Consider the following 22,366-nt stretch of genomic DNA (forward strand, 5'->3'; position numbering starts at 1 on the left):
GTATGTGGACCTTCAGAGTGATGATGAAACACAGAACTTGCATCGGGATTGAATACAATAGGCACCATGCGGACTTTTCTCCATGGGAGTATTGTCTCAAACTGTCGACGCTTTGTTCGTACCCTGGAAGACCAGTAGAAGTTGCTGAGGCACATCTGGAGTCATTCTGTAATCTGTGCACCTTCAGAGCTTTGATGAAGCACAGAAATTGCATCGGGATTGAATACAACAGGCACCATACGGACTTTGCTCGATGGGAGGAATGTCTCAAAATGTCTACGGTCTGATCGTTCCCTCGAAAACCAGTAGTAGTTCCTGAAGCACATCTGGAGGCATTCTGTAATCTGTGGACCTTAAGAGTGTTGATGAAACACTGAATCTGCAGCGAGATTGAATACAACAGGCACCACACGGACTTTTCTCTATGGGAGTAATGTCTCAAACTGTCTACGCTTTGATCGTTCCCTGGAAGACCAGTAGACATTTCCGAAGCACATCTGGAGGTATTTTGTAATATGTGGATGTTCAGAGTGTTGTTGAAACACAGAAATTGCATCAGGATTGAATACAATAGGCACCATGCGGACTTTTCTCCATGCGAGTATTGTCTCAAACTGTATAACCTTGGATCTTTCCCTGGAAGACCGGTAGTAGTTACAGATGCACATATGGAGGCATTCTGTTATCTATGGACCTTCAGAGTGTTGAGGAAATACAGAAATTGCATCGGGATTGAATAGAACAGGCACCATGCCGACTTTTCTCCATGGTAGTAATGTCTCGAACTGTCTACGCTTTGATCGTTCCCTGGAAGACCAATAGTAGTTTCCGAAGCACATCTGGAGGCTTCCTGTAATCTGTGGACCTTCAGAGTGTTGATGAAACACTGAATTTGCAGCAAGATTGAATACAACAGGCACCATGAGGACTTTTCTCCATGGGAGTAATGTCTCAAACTGTCTATGATTTTAAGGATTCCTGGAAGAACAGTAGTAGTTTCCGAAGCACATATGGAGGCATTCTGTAATCTGTGGACCTTCAGAGTGTTGATGAAACACAGAAAATGCATCGGGATTCAATAAACCAGTCACCATGCGGAATTTTCTCCATGGGAGTAATGTCTCAAACTCTCTACTAATTTTGATCGATTCATCGAAGGCAAGTAATAGTTTCCGAAGCACATCTGGAAGCATTCTGTAATCTGTGGAACTTCAGAGTGTTGATGAACCACAGATATTACATCAGGATTGAATACAATAGATACCACGGTAGTAATGTCTCATACCATCGACGCTTCGGTAGTTCTCTGGAACACCAGTAGTAGTTACCGAAGCACATATGGAGGCATTCTGTAACAATCAGGAGTTTTCTCAGTGAGAGCAATGTCTCAAACTGTCTAAGCTTTGATCGCTCCGTGTAAGACCAAGAGTGGTTTCCGCTGCACATATGGAGGCATTCTGTTATCTGTGGACCTTCAGAGTGTTGAAGAAACACAGAAATATAAACTGGATTGAATACAACTGGCACCATGCGGACTTTTCTCCATGGAACTATTGTCTCAATCTCTCTACGGTTTGATCGTTCCCTGGAAGACCAATAGTTGATTTCGGAGCACATCTGGAGGCATTCTGTAATCTGTGGACCTTCAGAGTGTTGATGAAACACTGAATTAGCAGCGAGATTTAATACAACAGGAACCATGCGGACTTCTCTCCATGCGAGTAATGCCTCAAACTTTATACCCTTTGATCGTTCCCTGGGAGACCAGTAGTCGTTTCCGAAGCACATCTGGTATCATTCTATAATCAGTGGAACTTCAGAGTGTTGATGAAACACAGAAATTGCATCGTGATTGAATAGAACAGGCACCATGCGGACTTTTCTCCATGGGAGTAATGTCTCAAACTGAGTACGCTTTGATCGATTCCTGGAAGACCAGTAGTAGTTTCCGAAGCACATCTCTAGGCATTCTGTAATCTGTGGACCTTCAGAGTGTTGATGAAACACAGAAAATTCATTTGGATTGAATACAACAGGCACCATGAGTGCTTTTCTCCATGGGCGTAATGTCTCAACCTGTCTACGCATCGTTCGATTCCTGGGAGACCAGTAGTAGTTTCCGAAGCATATCTTTAGGCATTCTGTAATCTGTGGACCTTCAGAGTGATGTTGAAACACAGAAATTGCATTGGGATAGAATACAACAGGCACCATGCGGTCTTTTCTCGATGGGAGTAGTGTCTCAAACTATCTAAGCTTTTAATCGATTCCTGGAACACCAGTAGTAGTTTCCGAAGCACATCTGGAGGCGTTCTGTATTCTGTGGCCCTAAAGAGTATTGATGAAACACATAAATTGCAACGAGATTGAATACAACAGGCACCATGCGGTCTTTTCTCCATGGGAGTAATGTCTCAAACTGTCACCGCTTTGGTCGTTCCCTGGAAGACAAGTGGTAGTTTCAGAAAAACATCTGCGACGCATTCTGTAATCTGTGGACCTTCAGAGTGTTGATGAAACACAGAGATTGCATCAGGATTGAATATAACATGCACCGTGCGGACATTTCTCCGTGCGAGTAATGTCTCAAACTGTGTACGTTTTGATCGATACCTCGAAGACCAGTAGTAGTTTCCGAAGCACATCAGGAGGCATTCTGTAATCTGTTGACCTTCAGAGTGTTGTTGACACAAAGAAATTGCATCAGGATTGAATGCAACATGCACCATGTGGACTTGTCTAAATGGGCGTGATGTCTCAAACTGTCTACGATTTGATCGATTCCTGGGAGGCCAATAGTAGTTTTTGTAGCACATCTGTATTCATTCTGTAAATTGTGGACCTTAAGAGTGTTGATGTAACGCCGAAATTGCATCGGGATAGAATACAACAGTCACCATGCGGACTTTCTTCTATGGGAGTAATGTCTCAAACTGACTACGCTTTGATAGTTACCTGGAAGACCAGTAGTAGTTTCCGAAGCACATCTGGAGGCATTCTGTAATCTGTGGACCTTCAGAGTGTTGATGAAACACAGAAATTGCATCGGTATTGATTACAACAGACACCATGCGGACTTTTATCCATGTCAGTACTGTCTGAAACTGTCAACTATTTGATCGTTCCCTGGAAGACCAGTAGCAGTTTCCGAAGCTCATCTGGAGGCATTCTGTAATCTGTGAACCTTCAGAGTGTTGATGAAACACAGAAATTGAATCGGGAAGGAATACAACAGTCTCCATGCGGATTTTTCTACATGGCAGTACTGTCTCAAACTGTCTACGAATTGATCGTTCCCTGGAAGACAAGTAGTAGTTTCCGAAGCACATCTGGAGGCATTCTGTAATCTTCGGACCTTCAGAGTGTTAAAGAAATTCAGGAATTGCTTCAGGATTGAATTCAACAATCATCATACAGACTTTTCTCCATGTGAGAAACGTCTCAAGCTGTATAAGCTTTGATCGTTCCCTGGAAGACCAGTAGTAGGTTCCGAAGCACAGCTGTAGGCATTCTGTAATCTGTGGACCTTCAGAGTGTTGATGAAACACAGAAATTGCATCAGGAACGAAGACAACAGCCACCATGTGGACTTTTCTCCATGGGATTATTGTCTCAAACGGTATACGCATTGATCGTTGTCTGGAAGACCAGTAGTAGTTTCCGAAGCACGTCTGGAGGCATTCTGTAATCTGTGGACCTTCAGAGTGTTGTTGAAATACAGATATTGCTTCGGGATTTAATACAACAGGCACCATGCGGTCTTTTCTCGATGGGAGTAATGTCTCAAACTATCTACGCTTTTAATCGATTCCTGGAATACCAGTAGTAGTTTCCGAAGCACATATGGAGGCATTATGTAATTTGTGGACCATCAGAGTGTTCATGAAACACTGAATTTTCAGCGATATTGAATACAACAGGAACCAAGCGGACTTTACCCCATGGGAGTAATGTCTCAAACTGTCTACGCCTTGATTGTTCCCTGGAAGACCAGTAGTAATTTCCGAAGCACATCTGGAGGAATTCTGTAGTATGTGGACCTTCAGAGTGATGATGAAACACAGAAATTGCACCGGGAAAGAAGACAACAGCCACCATGCGGACATTTCTCCATGTGAGTAATGTCTCAAACTGTGTACACTTTGATCGATTCCTGGGAGACCAGTAGCAGTTTTCTAAGCTCATCTGGAGGCATTCTGTAATCTGTGGAACTTCAGAGTGTTGTTGAAACACAGAAATTGCATCAGGATTGAATACAATAGGCACCATGCGGACTTTTCTCCAGGGGAGTAATGTCTGAAACTGTCTACGCTTTTGATCGATTAATGGAAGGCCAGTGGTAGTTTCCGAAGCACATCTGGAGGCATTCTGTAATCTGTGGACCTTCAGAGTGTTGATGAAACACTGAATTAGCAGCGAGATTTAATACAACAGGAACCATGCGGACTTTACTCCATGGGAGTAATGTCTCAAACTGACTACGCTTTGATAGTTACCTGGAAGACCAGTAGTAGTTTCCGAAGCACATCTGGAGGCATTCTGTAATCTGTGGACCTTCAGTGTGTTGATGAAACACAGAAATTGCATCTGAATTGAATACAATAGACGCCATGGCAATTTTTCTCCATGTGAGTAATGTCTCAGTCTGTCTACGCTTTTGATCGATTCCTGGAAGACCAGTAGTAGTTTCCGAAGCATATCTGGAGGCATTCTGTAATCTGTGGACCTTCAGAGTGTTGATGAAACACAGAAATTGCATCGGTATTGATTACAACAGACACCATGCGGACTTTTATCCATGTCAGTACTGTTTGAAACTGTCAACTATTTGATCGTTCCCTGGAAGACCAGTAGCAGTTTCCGAAGCACATCTGGAGGCATTCTGTAATCTGTGAACCTTCAGAGTGTTGATGAAACACAGAAATTGCATCAGGAACGAAGACACCAGCCACCATGCGAACTTTTCTCCATGGAATTATTGTCTCAAACTGTATACGCATTGATCGTTGTCTGGAAGACCAGTAGTAGTTTCCGAAGCACGTCTGGAGGCATTCTGTAATCTGTGGACCTTCAGAGTGTTGATGAAATACAGATATTGCATCGGGATTTAATACAACAGGCACCATGCAGTCTTTTCTCGATGGGAGTAGTGTCTCAAACTGTCTACACTTTTAATCGATTCCTGGAAGACCAGTAGTAGTTTCCGAAGCACATATGGTGGCATTATGTAATCTGTGGACCATCAGAGTGTTCATGAAACACGGAATTTGCAGCGAGATTGAATACAACAGGAACCATGCGGACTTTACCCCATGGGAGTAATGTCTCAAACTGTCTACGCCTTGATCGTTCCCTGGAAGACCAGTAGTAATTACCGAAGCACATCTGGAGGAATTCTGTAGTATGTGGACCTTCAGAGTGATGATGAAACACAGAAATTGCATCTGAATTGAATACAACAGACGCTATGGCAATTTTTCTCCATGTGAGCAATGTCTCAGTCTGTCTACGCTTTTGATCGATTCCTGGAAGACCAGTAGTAGTTTCCGAAGCATATCTGGAGGCATTCTGTAATCTGTGGACCTTCAGAGTGTTGATGAAACACAGAAATTGCATCGGGATTGAATACAACAGGCACCATACGGACTTTGCTCGATGGGAGGAATGTCTCAAACTGTCTACGGTCTGATCGTTCCCTCGAAAACCAGTAGTAGTTCCTGAAGCACATCTGGAGGCATTCTGTAATCTGTGGACCTTAAGAGTGTTGATGAAACACTGAATCTGCAACGAGATTGAATACAACAGGCACCACACGGACTTTTCTCTATGGGAGTAATGTCTCAAACTGTCTACGCTTTGATCGTTCCCTGGAAGACCAGTAGACATTTCCGAAGCACATCTGGAGGTATTTTGTAATATGTGGATGTTCAGAGTGTTGTTGAAACACAGAAATTGCATCAGGATTGAATCCAATAGGCACCATGCGGACTTTTCTCCATGCGAGTATTGTCTCAAACTGTATAACATTGGATCTTTCCCTGGAAGACCGGTAGTAGTTACAGATGCACATATGGAGGCATTCTGTTATCTATGGACCTTCAGAGTGTTGAGGAAATACAGAAATTGCATCGGGATTGAATAGAACAGGCACCATGCCGACTTTTCTCCATGGTAGTAATGTCTCGAACTGTCTACGCTTTGATCGTTCCCTGGAAGACCAATAGTAGTTTCCGAAGCACATCTGGAGGCTTCCTGTAATCTGTGGACCTTCAGAGTGTTGATGAAACACTGAATTTGCAGCAAGATTGAATACAACAGGCACCATGAGGACTTTTCTCCATGGGAGTAATGTCTCAAACTGTCAATGATTTTAAGGATTCCTGGAAGAACAGTAGTAGTTTCCAAAGCACATCTGGAGGCATTCTGTAATCTGTGGACCTTCAGAGTGTTGATGAAACACAGAAATATAAACTGGATTGAATACAACTGGCACCATGCGGACTTTTCTCCATGGAACTATTGTCTCAATCTCTCTACGGTTTGATCGTTCCCTGGAAGACCAATAGTTGATTTCGGAGCACATCTGGAGGCATTCTGTAAACTGTGGACCTTCAGAGTGTTGATGAAACACTGAATTAGCAGCGACATTTAATACAACAGGAACCATGCGGACTTCTCTCCATGCGAGTAATGCCTCAAACTTTATACCCTTTGATCGTTCCCTGGGAGACCAGTAGTCGTTTCCGAAGCACATCTGGTATCATTCTATAATCAGTGGAACTTCAGAGTGTTGATGAAACACAGAAATTGCATCGTGATTGAATAGAACAGGCCCCATGCGGACTTTTCTCCATGGGAGTAATGTCTCAAACTGTCTACGCTTTGATCTTTCCCTGGAAAACCAATAGTAGTTTCCGAAGCACATCTGGAGGCATTCTGTAACCTGTGGACCTTCAGAGTGTTGATGAAACACATAAATTGCATCGGGATTGATTAGAACAGGCACCATGCCGACTTTTGTCCATGGGAGTAATGTCACAAACTGTCTATGCATTTATCGATTCCTGGAAACCCAGTAGTAGTATCCGAAGCATATCTGGAGGCATTCTGTAATCTGCGGAACTTCAGAGTGTTAATGAAACACTGAATTTGCAGCGAGATTGAGTACAACAGGCAGCATGCGGACTTTTCTCCATGGGAGTAATGTCTCAAACTGTCTATGATTTTAAGGATTCCTGGAAGAACAGTAGTAGTTTCCGAAGCACATCTGGAGGCATTCTGTAATCTGTGGACCTTCAGAGTGTTGATGAAACACAGAAATGTGTACAGGATTGAATACAACAGGCACCATGCGGACTTTTCGCAATGGAAGTAATGTCTCAAATTGTCTATGCATTTATTGATTCCTGGAAGACCAGTAGTAGTTTTCGAAACACATCTGGAAGCATTCTGTAATCTGTGGACCTTCAGAGTGTTAATGAAACACTGAATTTGCAGCGAGATTGAGTACAACAGGCACCATGCCGACTTTTCTCCATGGGAATAATGTCTCAAACAGTCTACGCCTTGATGGATTCCTGGAAGACCATTAGCAGTTTCCGAAGCACATCAGGTGGCATTCTGTTATCTGTGGACCTTCAGAGTGTTGATGAAACACAGAAAATGCATCGGGACTCAATACACCAGTCACCATGCGGACTTTTCTCCATGGCAGAAATGTCGCAAACTATCTACGAACTTTCATAGATTCCTCGAAGTCAAGTATTAGTTTCCGAAGCACATCTGGAGGCATTCTGTATTATGTGGACGTTCAGAGTGTTGATGAAACACTGAATTTGCATCGGGATTGAATAGAACAGGCACCATGCGGACTTTTGTCCATGGGAGTAACGTCTCAAATTGTCTATGCATTTATCGATTCCTGGAAGACCAGTAGTAGTTTTCGAAGCACATCTGGAAGCAGTCTGTAATCTGTGGACCTTCAGAGTGTTAATGAAACACTGAATTTGCAGCGAGATGGAGTACAACAGGCACCATGCCGACTTTTCTCCATGGGAGTAATGTCTCAAACAGTCTACGAACTGATGGATTCCTGGAAGACCATTAGTAGTTTCCGAAGCACATCAGGAGGCATTCTGGTATCTGTGGACCTTCAGAGTGTTGATGAAACACAGAAAATGCATCGGGACTCAATACACCAGTCACCATGCGGACTTTTCTCCATGGGAGAAATGTCGCAAACTATCTACGAACTTTCATAGATTCCTCGAAGTCAAGTATTAGTTTCCGAAGCACATCTGGAGGCATTCTGTATTATGTGGACCTTTAGAGTGTTGATGACACACAGAAATTGCATCGGGAAAGAAGATAACAGGCACCATGCGGACTTTTCTCCATGGGAGTTATGTCTCAAACTGTCTAGGTTTGATCGTTCCCTGGAAGAAAAGTAGCAGTTTCCGAAGCAAATCTGGAGGCATTCTGTAATCTGTGGACGATCAGAGTGTTAATGAAACACTGAATTTGCAGCGAGATTGAGTACAACAGGCACCATGCGGACTTTTCTCCGTGGGAGAAATGTCTCAAAGTGTCTAATAAATTTGATCGATACCTCGAAGACCATTAGTAGTTTCCATGAATATCTGGAGGCATTCTGTAATCATTGGACCTTCAGAGTGTTGATAAAACACAGAAATGTCATCGGGACTGAATACAACAGGCACCATGCGGACTTTTCTCCAGGGGAGTAATGTCTCAAACTGTCTACGCTTTGATCGTTCCCTGGAAGACAAGTAGTACTTTCCGAAGCACATCTGGAGGCATTCTATAATCTGTGGAAATTCAGAGTGTCGATGAAACACAGAAATTGCATCAGGATTGAATACAACAGGCACCATGCGGACTTTTCTCCATAGGAGTAAAGTCTCAAACTGTAAACGCTTTGATGGTTCCCTGGAAGGCCAGTAGTAGTTTCCGAAGCACAGCTGGAGGCATTCCGTAATCTGTGGAGTTTCAGAGTGTTGATGAAACACAGAAATTGCATCGGGATTGAATACAACAGGCACCATGCGGACTTTTCTCCATGGGAGTAATGTCTCAAATTGTCTACGCTTTTATCGTTCCCTGAAATACAAGTAGCAGTTTCCGAAACTAATCAGGATTCATTCTCCAATCTGTGTAAATTCAGAGTGTTGATGAAACACAGAAATTGCACCGGGATTAAATACAACAGGCACCATGCGGACTTTCTCCATGGGAGTAAAGTCACAAACTGTCTACGATTTGATCGTTCGCTTTAAGACCAGTAGTAGTTTTTGAAGTACATCTGGAATCATTATGTAATCTGTGGACTTTCAGAGTGTTGATGAAACACAGAAATTGCATCGGGATTGAATACAACAGACACCAGGAGGACTTTTCTCCATGAGAGTAATGTCTCAAATTGTCTACGCTTTAATCTTTCCCTGGAAGACCAGTAGTAGTTTCCGAAGTACATCTGGAGGCATTCTATAATCTGTGGACCTTAACAGTGTTGATGAAACACAGAAATCGCATCGTGATTGAATACAACAGGCACCATGCGCACTTTTCTCCATGGGAGTAATGTCTCAAACTGTCTACGCTTTGATCCATCCCTGGAAGACAAGTAGTAGATTCCGAAGAACATCTGGAGGCATTTTTTAATCTGTGGAGCTTCAGAGTGTTGACGAAATACAGAAAGTGCATCGGGATTGAATACAAAGGCACAATGCAGACTTTTCTCGATGTGAGTAATGTCTTAAACTGTCTAAGCTTTGATCGTTCCCTGGAAGACAAGTAGTATTTTCCGAAGCACATCTGGAGGCATTCTATAATCTGTGGAAATTCGGAGTGTCGATGAAACACGGAAATTGCATCGGGATTGAATACAACAGGCACCATGCGGACTTTTCTCTATAGGAGTAAAGTCTCAAACTGTAAACGCTTTGATGGTTCCCTGCAAGACCAGTAGCAGTTTCCGAAGCACATTTGGAGGCGTTCCGTAATCTGTGGAGCTTCAGAGTATTGATGAAACAAAGAAATTGCATCGGGATTGAATGGAACAGGCAGAATGCGGACTTTTCTCTATGGGAAAAATGTCTCAAAGTGTCTAATAATTTTGATCGATTCCTCGAAGACCATTAGTAGTTTCCATGAACATCTGGAGGCATTCTGTAATCATTGGACCTTCAGAGTGTTGATAAAACACAGAAATTGCATCGGGACTGAATGCAACAGGCACCATGCGGACTTCTCTCCAAGGAAGTAATGTCTCAAACTGTCTACGCTTTAATCGATTCCAGGAATACCAGTAGTAGTTTCCGACGCACATCTGGAGGCATTCTGTAATCTGTGGACCTTTAGAGTCTTGATGAAACACAGAAAGTGCATCGGGATGGAATACAACAGGCACCAGGCGGACTTTTCTCCATGGGTGTAATGTCTCAAACAGTCTACGCTTCGAACGTTCAGTGGATGTCCAGTAAGAGTTTCCGAAGCACATCTGGAGGCATTCTGTAATCTGTAGTCCTTCAGAATGTTGAAGAAACACAGAAATTGCATCGGGATTGAATACAACAGGCACCATGGGGACTTTCTCCATGGGAGTAATGTCTCAAACTGTCTAAATTTTGATCGTTACCTGGAAGACAAGTAGTCGATTAAGAAGCACATCTGGATTCCTTCCGTAATCTGTGGAGCTTCAGAGTGTTGATGTAACACAAAAATTGCACCGGGATTGAATACAACAGGCACCAGATGGACTATTCTCCGTGGGAGTAATGTCTCAAACTGTCTACGCTTTAATCATTCCCTGGAAGACCAGTAGTAGTTTCCGAAGCACATCTGGAGGCATTACGTAATCTGTGGACCTTCCGAGTGTTGATGAAAGACAGAAATTGCAACGGGATTGAATACAACAGACACCATGCGGACTTTTCTCCATGAGAGTAATGTCTCAAATTGTCTACGCTTTAATCTTTCCCTGGAAGACAAGTAGTAGTTTCCGAGGAACATCTGGAGGCATTTTTTAATCTGTGGAGCTTCAGGGTGTTGACGAAACACAGAAAATGCATCGGGATTGAATACAAAGGCACAATGCGGACTTTTCTCGACGTGAGTAATGTCTTAAACTGTCTACGCTTTGATCGTTCCCTGGAAGACAAGTAGTACTTTCCGAAGCACATCTGGAGGCATCCTATAATCTGTGGAAATTCAGAGTGTCGATGAAACACAGAAATTGCATCGGGATTGAGTACAACAGGCACCATGCGGACTTTTCTCCATAGGAGTAAAGTCTCAAACTGTAAACGCTTTGATGGTTCCCTGGAAGACCAGTAGCAGTTTCCGAAGCACATTTGGAGGCGTTCCGTAATCTGTGGAGCTTCAGAGTGTTGATAAAACAAAGAAATTGCATCGGGATTGAATAGAACAGGCAGAATGCGGACTTTTCTCCATGGGAGAAATGTCTCAAAGTGTCTAATAATTTTGATCGATTCCTCGAAGACCATTAGTAGTTTCCATGAACATCTGGAGGCATTCTGTAGTCATTGGACCTTCAGAGTGTTGATAAAACACAGAAATTGCATCGGGACTGAATACAACAGGCACCGTGGGGACTTTTCTCCAAGGAAGTAATGTCTCAAACTGTCTACGCTTTAATCGTTCCCTGGAAGGCCAGTAGTAGTTTCCGAAGCACAGCTGGAGGCATTCCGTAATCTGTGGAGCTTCAGAGTGTTGATGAAACACAGAAAGTGCATCGGGATTGAATACAACAGACACCGTGCGGACTTTTCTCCATGGGACTAATGTCTCAAACTGTGTACGCTTTAATCGATTCCAGGAACACCAGAAGTAGTTTCCGACGCACATCTGGAGGCATTCAGTAATCGGTGGACCTTTAGAGTCTTGATGAAACACAGAAATTGCATCGGGATAGAATACAACAGTCACCATGCGGATTTTTCTCCATGGTAGTAATGTCTCAAACTGTCTACGCTTCGATCGTTCAGTGGAAGTCCAGTAAGAGTTTCCGAAGCACATCTGGAGGCTTTCTGTAATCTGTGGTCCTTCAGAGTGTTGATGAAACACAGAAATTGCATCGGGATTGTATACAACAGACACCATGTGGACTTTTCTCCATGAGAGTAATGTCTCAAATTGTCTAGGCTTTAATCTTTCGCTGGAAGACCAGTGGTAGTTTCCGAAGTACATCTGGAGGCATTCGGTAATCTGTAGACCTTCCGAGTGTTGATGAAACACAGACATTCCATCGTGATTGAATACAACAGTCACCATTATGTTTTTTCTCCATGGGAGTAATATCTCAAACTATCTCCGATTTAATCGTTCCCTGGAAGACCAGTAGTAGTTTCCGAAGCACATCTGGAGAAATTCTGTAATCTGTGGACCTTCAGAGTGTTGATAAAATACAGAAATTGTATCGGGATTGAATTCAACAGGCATCATGTGGACTTTTCTCCATGGGAGTAATGTCTCAAACTGAGTACGCGTTGATCGATTCCTGGAAGACCAGTAGTAGTTTCCGAAGCACATCTGGAGGCATTCTGTAATCTGTGGACCTTCAGAGTGTTGATGAAACACAGAAAATTCATTTCGATTGAATACAACAGGCACCATGAGGGCTTTTCTCAATGGGCGTAATGTCTCAAACTGTCTACGCTTTGGTCGTTCCCTGGAAGACCAGTAGCAGTTTCCGAAGCACATCTAGAGGCATTCTGTAATCTGTGGACCTTCAGATTCTTGATGAAACACAGAAATTGCATCGTGAAGGAATACCAAAGCACCATGCGGACTTTACTCCATGGGAGTAATATCTCAAACTGTCTACGCTTTGATGGTTACCTGCTGACCAGTAATAGTTTCGGAAGCACATCTCGAGGCATTGCCTAATCTGTGGACTTTCAGAGTGTTGATAAAGCACAGAAATTGCACAAGGATTGAATACAACAGGCACCATGCGGACATTTCTCCATGCGAGTAATGTCTCAAACTGTGTACGTTTTGATCAATTCCTCGAAGACCAGTAGTAGCTTCCGAAGCACATCAGGAGGCATTCTGTAATCTGTGGACCTTCAGAATTCTGATGAAACACAGAAATTGCATCCTGAACGAGGACAACAGCCACCATGCGGACTTTTCTCCAGGGGAGTAATGTCTGAAACTGTCTACGCTTTTGATCGATTCCTGGAAGGCCAGTGGTAGTTTCCGAAGCACATCTGGAGGCAATCTGTAATCTGTGGACCTTCAGAGTGTTGATGAAACACTGAATTAGCAGCGAGATTGAATACACACAGGAACCATGCGGACTTTACTCCATGGGAGTAATGTCTCAATCTGCCTACAATTTGATCGTTCCCTGGAAGACCAGTAGTAATTTCCGAAGCACATATGGAGGAATTGTGTAATATGTGGACCTTCAGAGTGATGATGAAACACAGAAATTGCATCGGGATTGTAAATAACAGGCAACAAGCGGGGATTTTTCTCCATGCGAGTACTGTCCCAATCTGTCTGCGTTTTGATCGATCCCTGGAAGATTAGTATTAGTTTTCGAAGTTCATCTTGAGTCATTCTGCAATCTGTGGACCTTCAGAGTGTTGATGAAACACAGAAATTGCATCGGGATAGAATACAACAGGCGCCATGGGGACTTTTCTCAATGGGAGTAATGTCTCAAACTCTCTACGCTTTAATTGATTCCTTGGAGACCAGTAGTAGTTTCCAAGCACATCTGGTGGCATTCTGTAAACATTGGACCTTCAGAGTGTGGATGAAACACAGAAATTGCATCATGCTTGAATACAATAGGCACCATGCAGACTTTTCTCCATAGGAGTAATGTTTCAAACTGTCAACGCTTTGATCGTTCCCTGGAAGATAAGTAATAGTTTCCGAAACACATCTGGAGGCTTTCTTTAATCTGTGGAAATTCAGAGTGTTGATGAAACACAGAAATTGAATCAGGATTGAATACAACAAACACCATGCGACCTTTTTTCCATGGGCATAATGTCTCAATCTGTCAACGCTTTGATCGATCCCTGGAAGACCAGTAGTAGTTTCCGAAGCACATGTGGAAGCATTCTGTAGTCTGTGGACCTTCACAGTGGTGATGAAATACCGAGATTGCATCTGGAGTGAATACAACAGGCTCCATGCGGACTTTTCTCCATGGGAGTAATGACTCAAACTGAGTACGCTTTGATCGATTCCTGGAAGACCAGTAGTAGTTTCCGAAGCACATCTCTAGGCATTCTGTAATCTGTGGACCTTCAGAGTGTTGATGAAACACAGAAAATTCATTTGGATTGAATACAACAGGCACCATGAGTGCTTTTCTCCATGGGCGTAATGTCTCAACCTGTCTACGCATCGTTCGATTCCTGGGAGACCAGTAGTAGTTTCCGAAGCATATCTTTAGGCATTCTGTAATCTGTGGACCTTCAGAGTGATGTTGAAACACAGAAATTGCATTGGGATAGAATACAACAGGCACCATGCGGATTTTTCTCCATGGGAGTAAGGTCTCAAGCTGACTACTCTTTGATCGTTCCCTTGAAGGCCAGCAGTAGTTTCCGAAGCACATCTGGAGGCGTTCTGTATTCTGTGGCCCTAAAGAGTATTGATGAAACACATAAATTGCAACGAGATTGAATACAACAGGCACCATGCGGTCTTTTCTCCATGGGAGTAATGTCTCAAACTGTCACCGCTTTGGTCGTTCCCTGGAAGACAAGTGGTAGTTTCAGAAAAACATCTGCGACGCATTCTGTAATCTGTGGACCTTCAGAGTGTTGATGAAACACAGAGATTGCATCAGGATTGAATATAACATGCACCGTGCGGACATTTCTCCGTGCGAGTAATGTCTCAAACTGTGTACGTTTTGATCGATACCTCGAAGACCAGTAGTAGTTTCCGAAGCACATCAGGAGGCATTCTGTAATCTGTTGACCTTCTAAGTGTTGTTGACACAAAGAAATTGCATCAGGATTGAATGCAACATGCACCATGTGGACTTGTCTAAATGGGCGTGATGTCTCAAACTGTCTACGATTTGATCGATTCCTGGGAGGCCAATAGTAGTTTTTGTAGCACATCTGTATTCATTCTGTAAATTGTGGACCTTAAGAGTGTTGATGTAACGCTGAAATTGCATCGGGATAGAATACAACAGTCACCATGCGGACTTTCTTCTATGGGAGTAATGTCTCAAACTGACTACGCTTTGATAGTTACCTGGAAGACCAGTAGTAGTTTCCGAAGCACATCTGGAGGCATTCTGTAATCTGTGGACCTTCAGAGTGTTGATGAAACACAGAAATTGCATCGGTATTGATTACAACAGACACCATGCGGACTTTTATCCATGTCAGTACTGTCTGAAACTGTCAACTATTTGATCGTTCCCTGGAAGACCAGTAGCAGTTTCCGAAGCTCATCTGGAGGCATTCTGTAATCTGTGAACCTTCAGAGTGTTGATGAAACACAGAAATTGAATCGGGAAGGAATACAACAGTCTCCATGCGGATTTTTCTACATGGCAGTACTGTCTCAAACTGTCTACGAATTGATCGTTCCCTGGAAGACAAGTAGTAGTTTCCGAAGCACATCTGGAGGCATTCTGTAATCTTCGGACCTTCAGAGTGTTAAAGAAATTCAGGAATTGCTTCTGGATTGAATTCAACAATCATCATACAGACTTTTCTCCATGTGAGAAACGTCTCAAGCTGTATAAGCTTTGATCGTTCCCTGGAAGACCAGTAGTAGGTTCCGAAGCACAGCTGTAGGCATTCTGTAATCTGTGGACCTTCAGAGTGTTGATGAAACACAGAAATTGCATCAGGAACGAAGACAACAGCCACCATGTGGACTTTTCTCCATGGGATTATTGTCTCAAACTGTATATGCATTGATCATTGTCTGGAAGACCAGTAGTAGTTTCCGAAGCACGTCTGGAGGCATTCTGTAATCTGTGGACCTTCAGAGTGTTGATGAAATACAGATATTGCTTCGGGATTTAATACAACAGGCACCATGCGGTCTTTTCTCGATGGGAGTAGTGTCTCAAACTATCTACGCTTTTAATCGATTCCTGGAACACCAGTAGTAGTTTCCGAAGCACATATGGAGGCATTATGTAATTTGTGGACCATCAGAGTGTTCATGAAACACTGAATTTGCAGCGATATTGAATACAACAGGAACCAAGCGGACTTTACCCCATGGGAGTAATGTCTCAAACTGTCTACGCCTTGATTGTTCCCTGGAAGACCAGTAGTAATTTCCGAAGCACATCTGGAGGAATTCTGTAGTATGTGGACCTTCAGAGTGATGATGAAACACAGAAATTGCACCGGGAAAGAAGACAACAGCCACCATGCGGACATTTCTCCATGTGAGTAATGTCTCAAACTGTGTACACTTTGATCGATTCCTGGGAGACCAGTAGCAGTTTTCTAAGCTCATCTGGAGGCATTCTGTAATCTGTGGAACTTCAGAGTGTTGTTGAAACACAGAATTTGCATCAGGATTGAATACAATAGGCACCATGCGGACTTTTCTCCAGGGGAGTAGTGTCTGAAACTGTCTACGCTTTTGATCGATTAATGGAAGGCCAGTGGTAGTTTCCGAAGCACATCTGGAGGCATTCTGTAATCTGTGGACCTTCAGAGTGTTGATGAAACACTGAATTAGCAGCGAGATTTAATACAACAGGAACCATGCGGACTTTACTCCATGGGAGTAATGTCTCAAACTGACTACGCCTTGATCGTTCCCTGGAAGACCAGTAGTAATTACCGAAGCACATCTGGAGGAATTCTGTAGTATGTGGACCTTCAGAGTGATGATGAAACACAGAAATTGCATCTGAATTGAATACAACAGACGCTATGGCAATTTTTCTCCATGTGAGCAATGTCTCAGTCTGTCTACGCTTTTGATCGATTCCTGGAAGACCAGTAGTAGTTTCCGAAGCATATCTGGAGGCATTCTGTAATCTGTGGACCTTCAGAGTGTTGATGAAACACAGAAATTGCATCGGTATTGATTACAACAGACACCATGCGGACTTTTATCCATGTCAGTACTGTTTGAAACTGTCAACTATTTGATCGTTCCCTGGAAGACCAGTAGCAGTTTCCGAAGCACATCTGGAGGCATTCTGTAATCTGTGAACCTTCAGAGTGTTGATGAAACACAGAAATTGCATCAGGAACGAAGACAACAGCCACCATGTGGACTTTTCTCCATGGGATTATTGTCTCAAACTGTCTACACTTTTAATCGATTCCTGGAAGACCAGTAGTAGTTTCCGAAGCACATATGGAGGCATTATGTAATCTGTGGACCATCAGAGTGTTCATGAAACACGGAATTTGCAGCGAGATTGAATACAACAGGAACCATGCGGACTTTACCCCATGGGAGTAATGTCTCAAACTGTCTACGCCTTGATCGTTCCCTGGAAGACCAGTAGTAATTACCGAAGCACATCTGGAGGAATTCTGTAGTATGTGGACCTTCAGAGTGATGATGAAACACAGAACTTGCATCGGGATTGAATACAATAGGCACCATGCGGACTTTTCTCCATGGGAGTATTGTCTCAAACTGTCGACGCTTTGTTCGTACCCTGGAAGACCAGTAGAAGTTGCTGAGGCACATCTATAGTCATTCTGTAATCTTTGAACCTTCAGAGCTTTGATGAAACACAGAAATTGCATCGGGATTGAATACAACAGGCACCATACGGACTTTGCTCGATGGGAGGAATGTCTCAAACTGTCTACGGTCTGATCGTTCCCTCGAAAACCAGTAGTAGTTCCTGAAGCACATCTGGAGGCATTCTGTAATCTGTGGACCTTAAGAGTGTTGATGAAACACTGAATCTGCAGCGAGATTGAATACAACAGGCACCACACGGACTTTTCTCTATGGGAGTAATGTCTCAAACTGTCTACGCTTTGATCGTTCCCTTGAAGACCAGTAGACATTTCCGAAGCACATCTGGAGGTATTTTGTAATATGTGGATGTTCAGAGTGTTGTTGAAACACAGAAATTGCATCAGGATTGAATACAATAGGCACCATGCGGACTTTTCTCCATGCGAGTATTGTCTCTAACTGTATAACCTTGGATCTTTCCCTGGAAGACCGGTAGTAGTTACAGATGCACATATGGAGGCATTCTGTTATCTATGGACCTTCAGAGTGTTGAGGAAATACAGAAATTGCATCGGGATTGAATAGAACATTCACCATGCCGACTTTTCTCCATGGTAGTAATGTCTCGAACTGTCTACGCTTTGATCGTTCCCTGGAAGACCAATAGTAGTTTCCGAAGCACATCTGGAGGCTTCCTGTAATCTGTGGACCTTCAGAGTGTTGATGAAACACTGAATTTGCAGCAAGATTGAATACAACAGGCACCATGAGGACTTTTCTCCATGGGAGTAATGTCTCAAACTGTCTATGATTTTAAGGATTCCTGGAAGAACAGTAGTAGTTTCCGAAGCACATATGGAGGCATTCTGTAATCAGTGGACCTTCAGAGTGTTGATGAAACACAGAAAATGCATCGGGATTCAATAAACCAGTCACCATGCGGAATTTTCTCCATGGGAGAAATGTCTCAAACTCTCTACTAATTTTGATCGATTCATCGAAGGCAAGTAATAGTTTCCGAAGCACATCTGGAAGCATTCTGTAATCTGTGGAACTTCAGAGTGTTGATGAACCACAGATATTACATCAGGATTGAATACAATAGATACCACGGTAGTAATGTCTCAAACCATCGACGCTTCGGTAGTTCTCTGGAACACCAGTAGTAGTTACCGAAGCACATATGGAGGCATTCTGTAACAATCAGGAGTTTTCTCAGTGAGAGCAATGTCTCAAACTGTCTAAGCTTTGATCGCTCCGTGTAAGACCAAGAGTGGTTTCCGCTGCACATATGGAGGCATTCTGTTATCTGTGGACCTTCAGAGTGTTGAAGAAACACAGAAATATAAACTGGATTGAATACAACTGGCACCATGCGGACTTTTCTCCATGGAACTATTGTCTCAATCTCTCTACGGTTTGATCGGTCTCTGGAAGACCAATAGTTGATTTCGGAGCACATCTGGAGGCATTCTGTAATCTGTGGACCTTCAGAGTGTTGATGAAACACTGAATTAGCAGCGAGATTTAATACAACAGGAACCATGCGGACTTCTCTCCATGCGAGTAATGCCTCAAACTTTATACCCTTTGATCGTTCCCTGGGAGACCAGTAGTCGTTTCCGAAGCACATCTGGTATCATTCTATAATCAGTGGAACTTCAGAGTGTTGATGAAACACAGAAATTGCATCGTGATTGAATAGAACAGGCACCATGCGGACTTTTCTCCATGGGAGTAATGTCTCAAACTGAGTACGCTTTGATCGATTCCTGGAAGACCAGTAGTAGTTTCCGAAGCACATCTCTAGGCATTCTGTAATCTGTGGACCTTCAGAGTGTTGATGAAACACAGAAAATTCATTTGGATTGAATACAACAGGCACCATGAGTGCTTTTCTCCATGGGCGTAATGTCTCAACCTGTCTACGCATCGTTCGATTCCTGGGAGACCAGTAGTAGTTTCCGAAGCATATCTTTAGGCATTCTGTAATCTGTGGACCTTCAGAGTGATGTTGAAACACAGAAATTGCATCTGAATTGAATACAACAGACGCTATGGCAATTTTTCTCCATGTGAGCAATGTCTCAGTCTGTCTACGCTTTTGATCGATTCCTGGAAGACCAGTAGTAGTTTCCGAAGCATATCTGGAGGCATTCTGTAATCTGTGGACCTTCAGAGTGTTGATGAAACACAGAAATTGCATCGGTATTGATTACAACAGACACCATGCGGACTTTTATCCATGTCAGTACTGTTTGAAACTGTCAACTATTTGATCGTTCCCTGGAAGACCAGTAGCAGTTTCCGAAGCACATCTGGAGGCATTCTGTAATCTGTGAACCTTCAGAGTGTTGATGAAACACAGAAATTGCATCAGGAACGAAGACAACAGCCACCATGTGGACTTTTCTCCATGGGATTATTGTCTCAAATTGTATACGCATTGATCGTTGTCTGGAAGACCAGTAGTAGTTTCCGAAGCACGTCTGGAGGCATTCTGTAATCTGTGGACCTTCAGAGTGTTGATGAAATACAGATATTGCATCGGGATTTAATACAACAGGCACCATGCGGTCTTTTCTCGATGGGAGTAGTGTCTCAAACTGTCTACACTTTTAATCGATTCCTGGAAGACCAGTAGTAGTTTCCGAAGCACATATGGAGGCATTATGTAATCTGTGGACCATCAGAGTGTTCATGAAACACGGAATTTGCAGCGAGATTGAATACAACAGGAACCATGCGGACTTTACCCCATGGGAGTAATGTCTCAAACTGTCTACGCCTTGATCGTTCCCTGGAAGACCAGTAGTAATTACCGAAGCACATCTGGAGGAATTCTGTAGTATGTGGACCTTCAGAGTGATGATGAAACATAGAACTTGCATCGGGATTGAATACAATAGGCACCATGCGGACTTTTCTCCATGGGAGTATTGTCTCAAACTGTCGACGCTTTGTTCGTACCCTGGAAGACCAGTAGAAGTTGCTGAGGCACATCTGGAGTCATTCTGTAATCTTTGCACCTTCAGAGCCTTGATGAAACACAGAAATTGCATCGGGATTGAATACAACAGGCACCATACGGACTTTGCTCGATGGGAGGAATGTCTCAAACTGTCTACGGTCTGATCGTTCCCTCGAAAACCAGTAGTAGTTCCTGAAGCACATCTGGATGCATTCTGTAATCTGTGGACCTTAAGAGTGTTGATGAAACACTGAATCTGCAGCGAGATTGAATATAACAGGCACCACACGGACTTTTCTCTATGGGAGTAATGTCTCAAACTGTCTACGCTTTGATCGTTCCCTTGAAGACCAGTAGACATTTCCGAAGCACATCTGGAGGTATTTTGTAATATGTGGATGTTCAGAGTGTTGTTGAAACACAGAAATTGCATCAGGATTGAATACAATAGGCACCATGCGGACTTTTCTCCATGCGAGTATTGTCTCAAACTGTATAACCTTGGATCTTTCCCTGGAAGACCGGTAGTAGTTACAGATGCACATATGGAGGCATTCTGTTATCTATGGACCTTCAGAGTGTTGAGGAAAAACAGAAATTGCATCGGGATTGAATAGAACAGGCACCGTGCCGACTTTTCTCCATGGTAGTAATGTCTCGAACTGTCTACGCTTTGATCGTTCCCTGGAAGACCAATAGTAGTTTCCGAAGCACATCTGGAGGCTTCCTGTAATCTGTGGACCTTCAGAGTGTTGATGAAACACTGAATTTGCAGCAAGATTGAATACAACAGGCACCATGAGGACTTTTCTCCATGGGAGTAATGTCTCAAACTGTCTATGATTTTAAGGATTCCTGGAAGAACAGTAGTAGTTTCCGAAGCACATATGGAGGCATTCTGTAATCTGTGGACCTTCAGAGTGTTGATGAAACACAGAAAATGCATCGGGATTCAATAAACCAGTCACCATGCGGAATTTTCTCCATGGGAGAAATGTCTCAAACTCTCTACTAATTTTGATCGATTCATCGAAGGCAAGTAATAGTTTCCGAAGCACATCTGGAAGCATTCTGTAATCTGTGGAACTTCAGAGTGTTGATGAACCACAGATATTACATCAGGATTGAATACAATAGAAACCACGGTAGTAATGTCTCAAACCATCGACGCTTCGGTAGTTCTCTGGAACACCAGTAGTAGTTACCGAAGCACATATGGAGGCATTCTGTAACAATCAGGAGTTTTCTCAGTGAGAGCAATGTCTCAAACTGTCTAAGCTTTGATCGCTCCCTGTAAGACCAAGAGTGGTTTCCGCTGCACATATGGAGGCATTCTGTTATCTGTGGACCTTCAGAGTGTTGAAGAAACACAGAAATATAAACTGGATTGAATACAACTGGCACCATGCGGACTTTTCTCCATGGAACTATTGTCTCAATCTCTCTACGGTTTGATCGTTCTCTGGAAGACCAATAGTTGATTTCGGAGCACATCTGGAGGCATTCTGTAATCTGTGGACCTTCAGAGTGTTGATGAAACACTGAATTAGCAGCGAGATTTAATACAACAGGAACCATGCGGACTTCTCTCCATGCGAGTAATGCCTCAAACTTTATACCCTTTGATCGTTCCCTGGGAGACCAGTAGTCGTTTCCGAAGCACATCTGGTATCATTCTATAATCAGTGG

The sequence above is a fragment of the Schistocerca gregaria genome, unplaced genomic scaffold, assembly GCF_023897955.1.
Source record: "Schistocerca gregaria isolate iqSchGreg1 unplaced genomic scaffold, iqSchGreg1.2 ptg000169l, whole genome shotgun sequence".
NCBI lineage: Eukaryota > Metazoa > Arthropoda > Insecta > Orthoptera > Acrididae > Schistocerca > Schistocerca gregaria.